Here is an 8,062-nt window from a genome sequence, read left to right as displayed (position 1 = left end):
GAGGACGCATTATACATGTCATAAACTCTAGTGTAGAATAGTTTTTACATTTTTGTCAAAAGTAGCATAGTTTAATTCTTTTGTATTTTTGTTGAAACATGCAAAGTGGTACCTAAAATGCTAACATAAGTTTAATTAGAGTTTACTACTCCTAATTAAACTTAGGTTTAGCCCACATTTAACCTAAGTGGAGCGTAAGGTTCTAGAACTCCTAGCACATGGAAGAATTCTAGAACCTACCTCACATGTGCTGAATTTAGGAGCCACCTTCCCATGTGCCAACATTTGAATTTCCCTCCAATTCTCTTTTCATATTCAGCCTCTCTTGCTATATATAGAGGAGCTTGGGTAATGTAAATTCAAGATTAATACATGAGTGAATTGCTGCCAAAATTGTGCCAATCTCACTTTTTGCCCAAAACCTCCTAGGTTAGGCTCTTAATCTTCATAAACCTTCCCTTTCCAAGTAGAGTTGGCCTCACCACTCTCAAATCCTACTTCTCATGCACCTTCAAGGTCACCACCACTCCTAGGAGGACCTTGTTCCATCTTCAAACCGTGAAGCTTCCGCAACTCATCAACAAATCCGAAAATAGGAAGGCACAAATCCATCAGGAATAGTGATAATTTACATTTTGCAGATTCTTACCTTCACGCCCTACAACTAATGGGATTGGAGATATCCTCAAAAGTCATTATACTGATCCATGGCTATCGTGGAAGAAGATACCGATTAGAACAAGGGACTTGTGGTTCAGAGAGTTTTTGGTTGATTTCATATAATTAACTTTGTTTAATTATCTAGTTTAATTTTATTATCTATGTTAGTCTTACATATAACTTTTTTTCTCTATTAATGCATAAGAAATTTCCGATTTGTCCACCAGATTGGGCAAGAAAGAATTTTGAAATGCGAGGTGTTGTACCCATGAAAAATAATCTAAATAAGGCTCGACAAAGAACGATTAAGCCAAACTGGATTGGAGATAGTACATGGGATATATTATGTCAACAATGGGCATTTGAAGAATTCTAAAAGAAAAGCACGATCGAAAAAATAAATAAAGTCTATGGCTGTGGAGGTTTTGGAGGGTCTCGTCACACATGTGGCTCTATTAGCACATCTCAGCATAAATATAATATGGTAATTTGTTTTCCTAACTAATTTCTTTTTATAACATCTCAATATATATATATATATATAATATGGAAAGTGTGTGAAATTTATTTTATTTTTTTAGACAAAGATGAATGGAATTCCTCTCACTATATTAAAATTGTTTCGTCGCACACACCAATGACCTAAAGACAACTCTTGGGTGGATAAAAAACCAGAACAAGTAAATGTAATGAACTATTTATTGTTGAACCAAGTGGTGTTCAATGTTTTGAAGAATCCAAATCCTTTGAAGGATGTTGAAGCCTCTGCTTTGCTTGATGTTGCTGTGCTGGTTTAACCTTTGTTTTGGGGTAGTTTATATGTTGTAATCCACCCTTTGATTAAATCTCAAGCAATTAGCATCTCAATCTTTATGAAAGTAAAATGTTTTCAAACTAAGTTGAAACAACCGATTGTTTTGTCGAAACAACTGATTGTTTTGTCGAAACAACCGATTGTTTATACTTAGGTGTTTTGAGAAAGATTGAAAACTGTTTTTGAATGGTTGAAACTATTAAGTACCAAAACAACCGATTGATTCGAGGAAACAACCGATTGTTTGTTTTGGAATCATAACAGAAAAACTGTTTTGTGTTTGACTAAGCTTTAAATGCTTTAACTGTATACGCTCCAGTCAATAAATGCTTTGACCAATCTTTTAATGCAATTTAAGAGTTTGTTAAGATTTGATAACAAACTACATCTTTGAATATATTAAGAAAAACAGAATCTTTTGACAAAGTTTTTCTAAAGAGTTTTTCAAAGAGCTGAGATTGATAAGAGTTTGTGATTGATCAAGGTGCTGGAATAGGATTCTACTTGTATTGATTTCAGATATTCATCTGTAACAAGTGTAATCTTTGTACTCTGTTGAACAATTTCGTTTCTGTGTTTGCTGAGATTGGCTGTGTGTTCTTGAGGTGTTCAAGATCAACAATCTTAGTGTTGGCCAAGGAGAGTGTGTTTCTTGAGGTGTTCAAGGTCATTCTCTTGGTTGTTGTGTAAGTGATCAAGGTGTGGTTGCTTAGTGGATATCCTCAGGGTTTCTGAGAAGACTGGATGTAGCTCTGGTTTGGAGTGAACCAGTATAAACAACTGTGTACAATCTCTCTATCTCTAACTCTTTAAATTCAGTTTATTTGTTGTTTGCTGGTATAAACAACCGATTGTTTCTACGAAACAACCGATTGTTTTTCTGGAACTACAACTTTTGCTTGCTGTATTGGCTAACTGAATTGTTGAATCATATGGTTTCTGAGATAAATTCATTCTAGTTTTGAAAAGTTTGCGAAAACCCTCTTTAAACAATTCACCCCCCCTCTAGTTTAAAGCCATCTTTTCTAACAATTGGCATCAAGAGCTTGGTTCTTGAAAGTTATTCAAGTTGATTCTAAAATCTTTTTAAATGGCTGATAGACTACCGTTTGGGGAAGGTGCTTTAATTAACAAACCACCTTTGTTCTGTGGTTTGAACTTCCAGTTTTGGAAAGTAAGAATGAAAATATTTATGGAATCTCTTGACAAAGGAATTTGGGATGCAATTGAAAATGGCCCTTTTATCCCAAAGTTTGAAAAAGATGGATCTGTCATTGAGAAGCCATGGTCTCAATGGACTGATGCTGAAAGCAAAAAGGTCAAATTCGATTGCATTGCCAAAAATATTATAACCTCTGCTTTAAATTCTGATGAGTTTTTCAGGGTCTCACAATGCAAATCATCAAAAGAAATGTGGGACACTTTGGAAGTCACTCATGAAGGAACAAATGAGGTGAAAAGAGCTAGAAAGAATGCTCTCATCCAAGAGTATGAGATGTTTAGAATGCTTAAAGGAGAAACAATAGCTGAGGTGCAGAAAAGGTTTACACACATCATCAATCACCTTATGAGCCTAGACAAGACGTTTGACAAAGAAGAGCTGAACATCAAGATCTTGAAAGGTCTTGATAGAGCATGGCAACCAAAGGTAACTGTTATTTCCGAATATAAAGATCTAACATCATTAAGTGTTGCTTCTTTGTTTGGAAAGCTTAGGGAACATGAGCTAGAGATGAATAGACTCAATGTTCAAGAGAGTGAAGATAAGCACACAAGGAGCATAGCCTTGAAAGCATCCAAGCACAAGGGAAAGCAAGATTCAAGTGATGAAAGTGATGAGGAAAACCTTAGCTTGCTGTCAAGAAAGTTCAGCAAATTCCTAAAGAGAAACCGCAACAAAGACAACAACAAGGATAGGTATGGAAACAAGAAACCCAATGAATTTAATTCAAATAACTATACTTGTTTTGGTTGTGGTGAGCAAGGTCATATAAAGGCAGATTGTCCCAACAAGAGCAAAGAGAAAAAGACTAGTTACAAGGAGAAGAAAGGCAAGACAAAAAGAGCCTACATAGCATGGGATGAAAATGAGGTGTCATCATCAAGTTCTTCATCAAGTGAAGATGAAAAAGCAAACATATGTTTGGTAGCTGAAAATGATGATGAATCTTGCAGCTCAAGTGAGGTAAGTTCATGTGCTTCCTTAAATGAACAAAATTATAGTGAATTGCTTGAAGCTTTTCAAGAAACACATGATGAAGCTAATAGATTGGTTCTTTCAAACAACCGATTGAAAGATCTTAACAGTGGGCTTGAAAAGAAAGTTAAATCACTTGAAGAGGATCTGAGAAAAGCAAAAAATGATTTTGAAAAATTGGAAAATCATTTCAAAAATGCCTCTTGCAAGTGTGATGCTCTCATTTGCACAAATTGTGAAAATCTTGAGAAAAAGGTTCACTATCTTGTTGAAACTGTGGACAAGCTTTCAAAGGGGAAATCAAACTTTGAGAATGTCTTGGCATCTCAAAGTTGTGTTTTTGGAAAGGCTGGTTTAGGCTTCAACCCACAGAACAAGCAAGATAGGTTTTCAAAAAGCTTTTTTAGAAAATCAGAAAAAGAACCGATTGTTAAGACGAAACAACCGGTTGTTACATGCTTTTACTGCATGAAGAAAGGCCACTCTGTTAGATTCTGTAAAATTAGAAAATATTGTGTTCCTAAAGGTTTTATGAAATGGATTCCTAAGGGATGTGATGTTTCTAACTGCAAAGAAAAGTCAAACGGACCCAAATTTGTAAGGGGACCAAATCTTGCTACTTGAAATTGTTTATGCAGGAAAAATAAAGAGAAAAAGAAGAACTGAGCCATCTGATCAAGCTGTTGAAGAAAAAGGCAGTCATTGAAGCTGAATCAATGCTATGCAAAAGATCTAAACAGTGAAAAGGAGTTTTCTTGATCAACAAGCAATTGGCTCATTGAAAAATCAACATAAGGATAAGACTTTCCTTTATTTGTTATCAATTTCTGTTTCAAAGTTCTCTCTTGTGATAAATTTTCTTTTAATCAATGTCATCTGCTTTGAACTGCTTATGCTTATGGTTAAAATTTCAAAATCAAGTTTTTAACTGCTGCAGAAAAACAACAAATTGTTTCTTCGAAACAACCGACTGTGTTGGTTCTGACAGCACTGTGAAGAAATTCTTTTAATTGCTATTTTACATTTCTATCCGTTGCAGATCAATTCAAATGGAGAATCTTGGTCAAAGAACCTGTAATTGAAAGCTGATTACGTTCAGAGAGAAGTTACAACAGTCATAAAGGAGAATATTCCAAAATCTTGGAAATTCAAGAGCCTTAATGACTAGTCAAAGGTCACATGTGAAGACCATGTGATTTTCAGCTTTTTTTGACTTTTTCTGTGCAGAGCAGAGTCAAGTCCTCTCTCTCTGAAAATCAGGTACCCTTTAATAAAATTAAATTCATATTGATTCTCTTACTGCTATAAAATCAGGTGCAGATCTCTTCCACAAGAACAACCAATTGCAACATCTCTTGCAATATCTCTTGCACCATCTCTTGCAAAAATCTGTGAAGTGTGCTCTCCTCTTTTTTCGTCTCTGCTGTCATGGAATCAACCCCTCCCACCTCCAAGAGAGTCAAAACCAGGGCTGTAAGGTCTGGAGGAAGGATGGAAGGCTGGTTTTCTGGAGATAATGATCTCATTGAGAAGTATAGATATGAGACAAGTATCAAGAAGATAAACAACCCCAAGGTTGTATGCTTTGATTGGATGAAAAGTCAAAAGCTTGATAATGTAAGAAGGCTGCTCAATGATCAATCTCTCAGAAAGTTCCTAGAGATGAAGGGAACATTTATCCAGATTTGGTGAGGGTGTTCTACTCAATATTGAAGTTTGAGGGAAACAATCTAGTTTCTCATGTGAAAGGTGTGGAAATGGAGATAACTCATGAAGTTTGGATTGCTGTTGCTGGACTTAAGTTTTCTGGTCTGAGAATCAACAAGGGAAATCTTGGTGTGGTGGAGGATTTTAATAAAATCCAGTTCTACAAAAGTTGCTTGAAGAATCAACATGCTCAAGTTAGTACATGCTCAGTTGGAGGTTTGAAGCTTGATGAGAGGTTGCTTGCTCTCATTGTAACTTGGATTCTAACTCCAAGGGGGAGTAATCACTCTGTGCTAACTGAAGAAGATCTGGTTTATATCTTCTGCATCACCAAGAAAATCAAGATCAATTGGATTCATATAATCAAAGAACATGTGCAAAAAGCCATGAGGTTAGGTGATTATCATTATCCCTATGTTGTTTTAATATCTAAGTTTCTACTCTTTTTTGAAGTTAATCTTGAAGATGAAACTTCTGAGCTGGTCAAGTCAACTCAAGAGTTGAACAATGGATCACTCAGCAAGATGGGCTTTACAAAAGTAGGTGGAAAATGGATAAGCAAGGATGGTGATCATGGTGCCTTATCTAGTGGTGCTGCTAATCTTGAACAAGATGAACCTGCTGATATGGATGTTCAACATGAAGATCCAACTGAAAATTTTCAAGATGCAGGACCTACTGCTGCTGAGGAGAAAGAATGCCAACCATGTCGTCTTTTGAAAGACTCATGGTGAATAGGCTTGATAGCTTTGCTGAAAATCAAAGGAGCCTCCATGATCTTTGTGTTAGTAATTTCCAAAGGATTGACACCAGGTTTGACAACATGGATGCCGGGTTTATGACTCTGGATGAACAGATTGAAGCTGTCCAGAATCAAATCTTGGAAATCTTCAGTTTGCTGATGAAGAAGAATGAAGGAAAAAAACTGATTGGTCATCGAAACAATCGATTGTTTTTGGCTGTTCTTTTCTGGTTTTAAAATTTCTTTCCTTCTGTTGTTGCTGTTTTATTCTGATGTAATGAAAACAATATCTTGTTTTATCTATTATCTTTGTCTATTTGTGAAGACAAATAGGGGGAGATATATGCTGTGTTTCTAGGATATATGCTGTGTTTCTAGTTTGTTTTAAGTTTCTGTTTTTCAGTTGATAAAACAGTTTGGAATATGTAATATATCTATGATATTAGATGTTTTAAGCTTTAAATTGTTTATCTGTATGCTAACAGAATATCAGAAGTTCAATGTATTGCTCAAAGTTCTATTGCAGGAACTGCTTCAGATTTAATCAGGTACAACACAAGCATAAGGGATTTGTCTTCATCAAATAGGGGGAGATTGTTGAACCAAGTGGTGGTAAATGTTTTGAAGAATCCAAATCCTTTGAAGGATGTTGAAGCCTCTGCTTTGCTTGATGTTGCTGTGCTGGTTTAACCTTTGTTCTGGGGTAGTTTATATGTTGTAATCCACCCTTAGATTAAATCTCAAGCAATTAGCATCTCAATCTTTATGAAAGTAAAATCTTTTTCAAACTACGTTGAAACAATCGATTGTTTTGTCGAAACAACCGATTGTTTATACTTAGGTGTTTTGAGAAAGATTGAAAACTGTTTTTGAATGGTTGAAACTGTTAAGTACCAAAACAACCGATTGATTCGAGGAAACAACCGATTGTTTGTTTTGGAATCATAACAGAAAAACTGTTTTGTGTTTGACTAAGCTTTAAATGCTTTAACTGTATACGCTCCAGTCAATAAATGCTTTGACCAATCTTTTAATGCAATTTAAGAGTTTGTTAAGATTTGATAACAAACTACATCTTTGAATATATTAAGAAAAACAGAATCTTTTGACAAAGTTTTTCTAAAGAGTTTTTCAAAGAGCTGAGATTGATAAGAGTTTGTGATTGATCAAGGTGCTGGAATAGGATTCTACTTGTATTGATTTCAGATATTCATCTGTAACAAGTGTAATCTTTGTACTCTGTTGAACAATTTCGTTTCTGTGTTTGCTGAGATTGGCTGTGTGTTCTTGAGGTGTTCAAGATCAGTAATCTTAGTGTTGGCCAAGGAGAGTGTGTTTCTTGAGGTGTTCAAGGTCATTCTCTTGGTTCTTGTGTAAGTGATTAAGGTGTGGTTGCTTAGTGGATATCCTCAGGGTTTCTGAGAAGACTGGATGTAGCTCTGGTTTGGAGTGAACCAGTATAAACAACTGTGTACAATCTCTCTATCTCTAACTCTTTAAATTCAGTTTATTTGTTGTTTGCTGGTATAAACAACCGATTGTTTCTACGAAACAATCGATTGTTTTTCTGGTACTACAGCTTTTGCTTGCTGTTTTGGCTAACTGAATTGCTGAATCAATTGGTTTATGAGATAAATTCATTATAGTTTTAAAAAGTTTGCGAAAACCCTCTTTAAACAATTCACCCCCCCTCTAGTTTAAAGCCATCTTTTCTAACATTTATTACCTTTTATTTTAGTTGTTCTGTTGTATTTTCTGTTTTTTCATTTTCAATGTTAATGTTATTGTTAGTTTATTATTGTGTGTTTAAATACAAATTGTAGATCTTTTCAATGTTAAGATTATCTTTTAAATACAGTATGCAATAGTCTAACTGGCTTTTATACACATTGTGTAACAAAACAGAACACAAGTACATATGTAATGCAATTATGTTTTTACA

Source organism: Phaseolus vulgaris, chromosome 1 (genome assembly GCF_051622355.1).
Source record: "Phaseolus vulgaris cultivar YP4 chromosome 1, ASM5162235v1, whole genome shotgun sequence".
Lineage (NCBI taxonomy): Eukaryota > Viridiplantae > Streptophyta > Magnoliopsida > Fabales > Fabaceae > Phaseolus > Phaseolus vulgaris.
The sequence above is the reverse complement of the archived record's forward strand: the minus strand, read 5'-3'. Positions refer to the sequence as shown.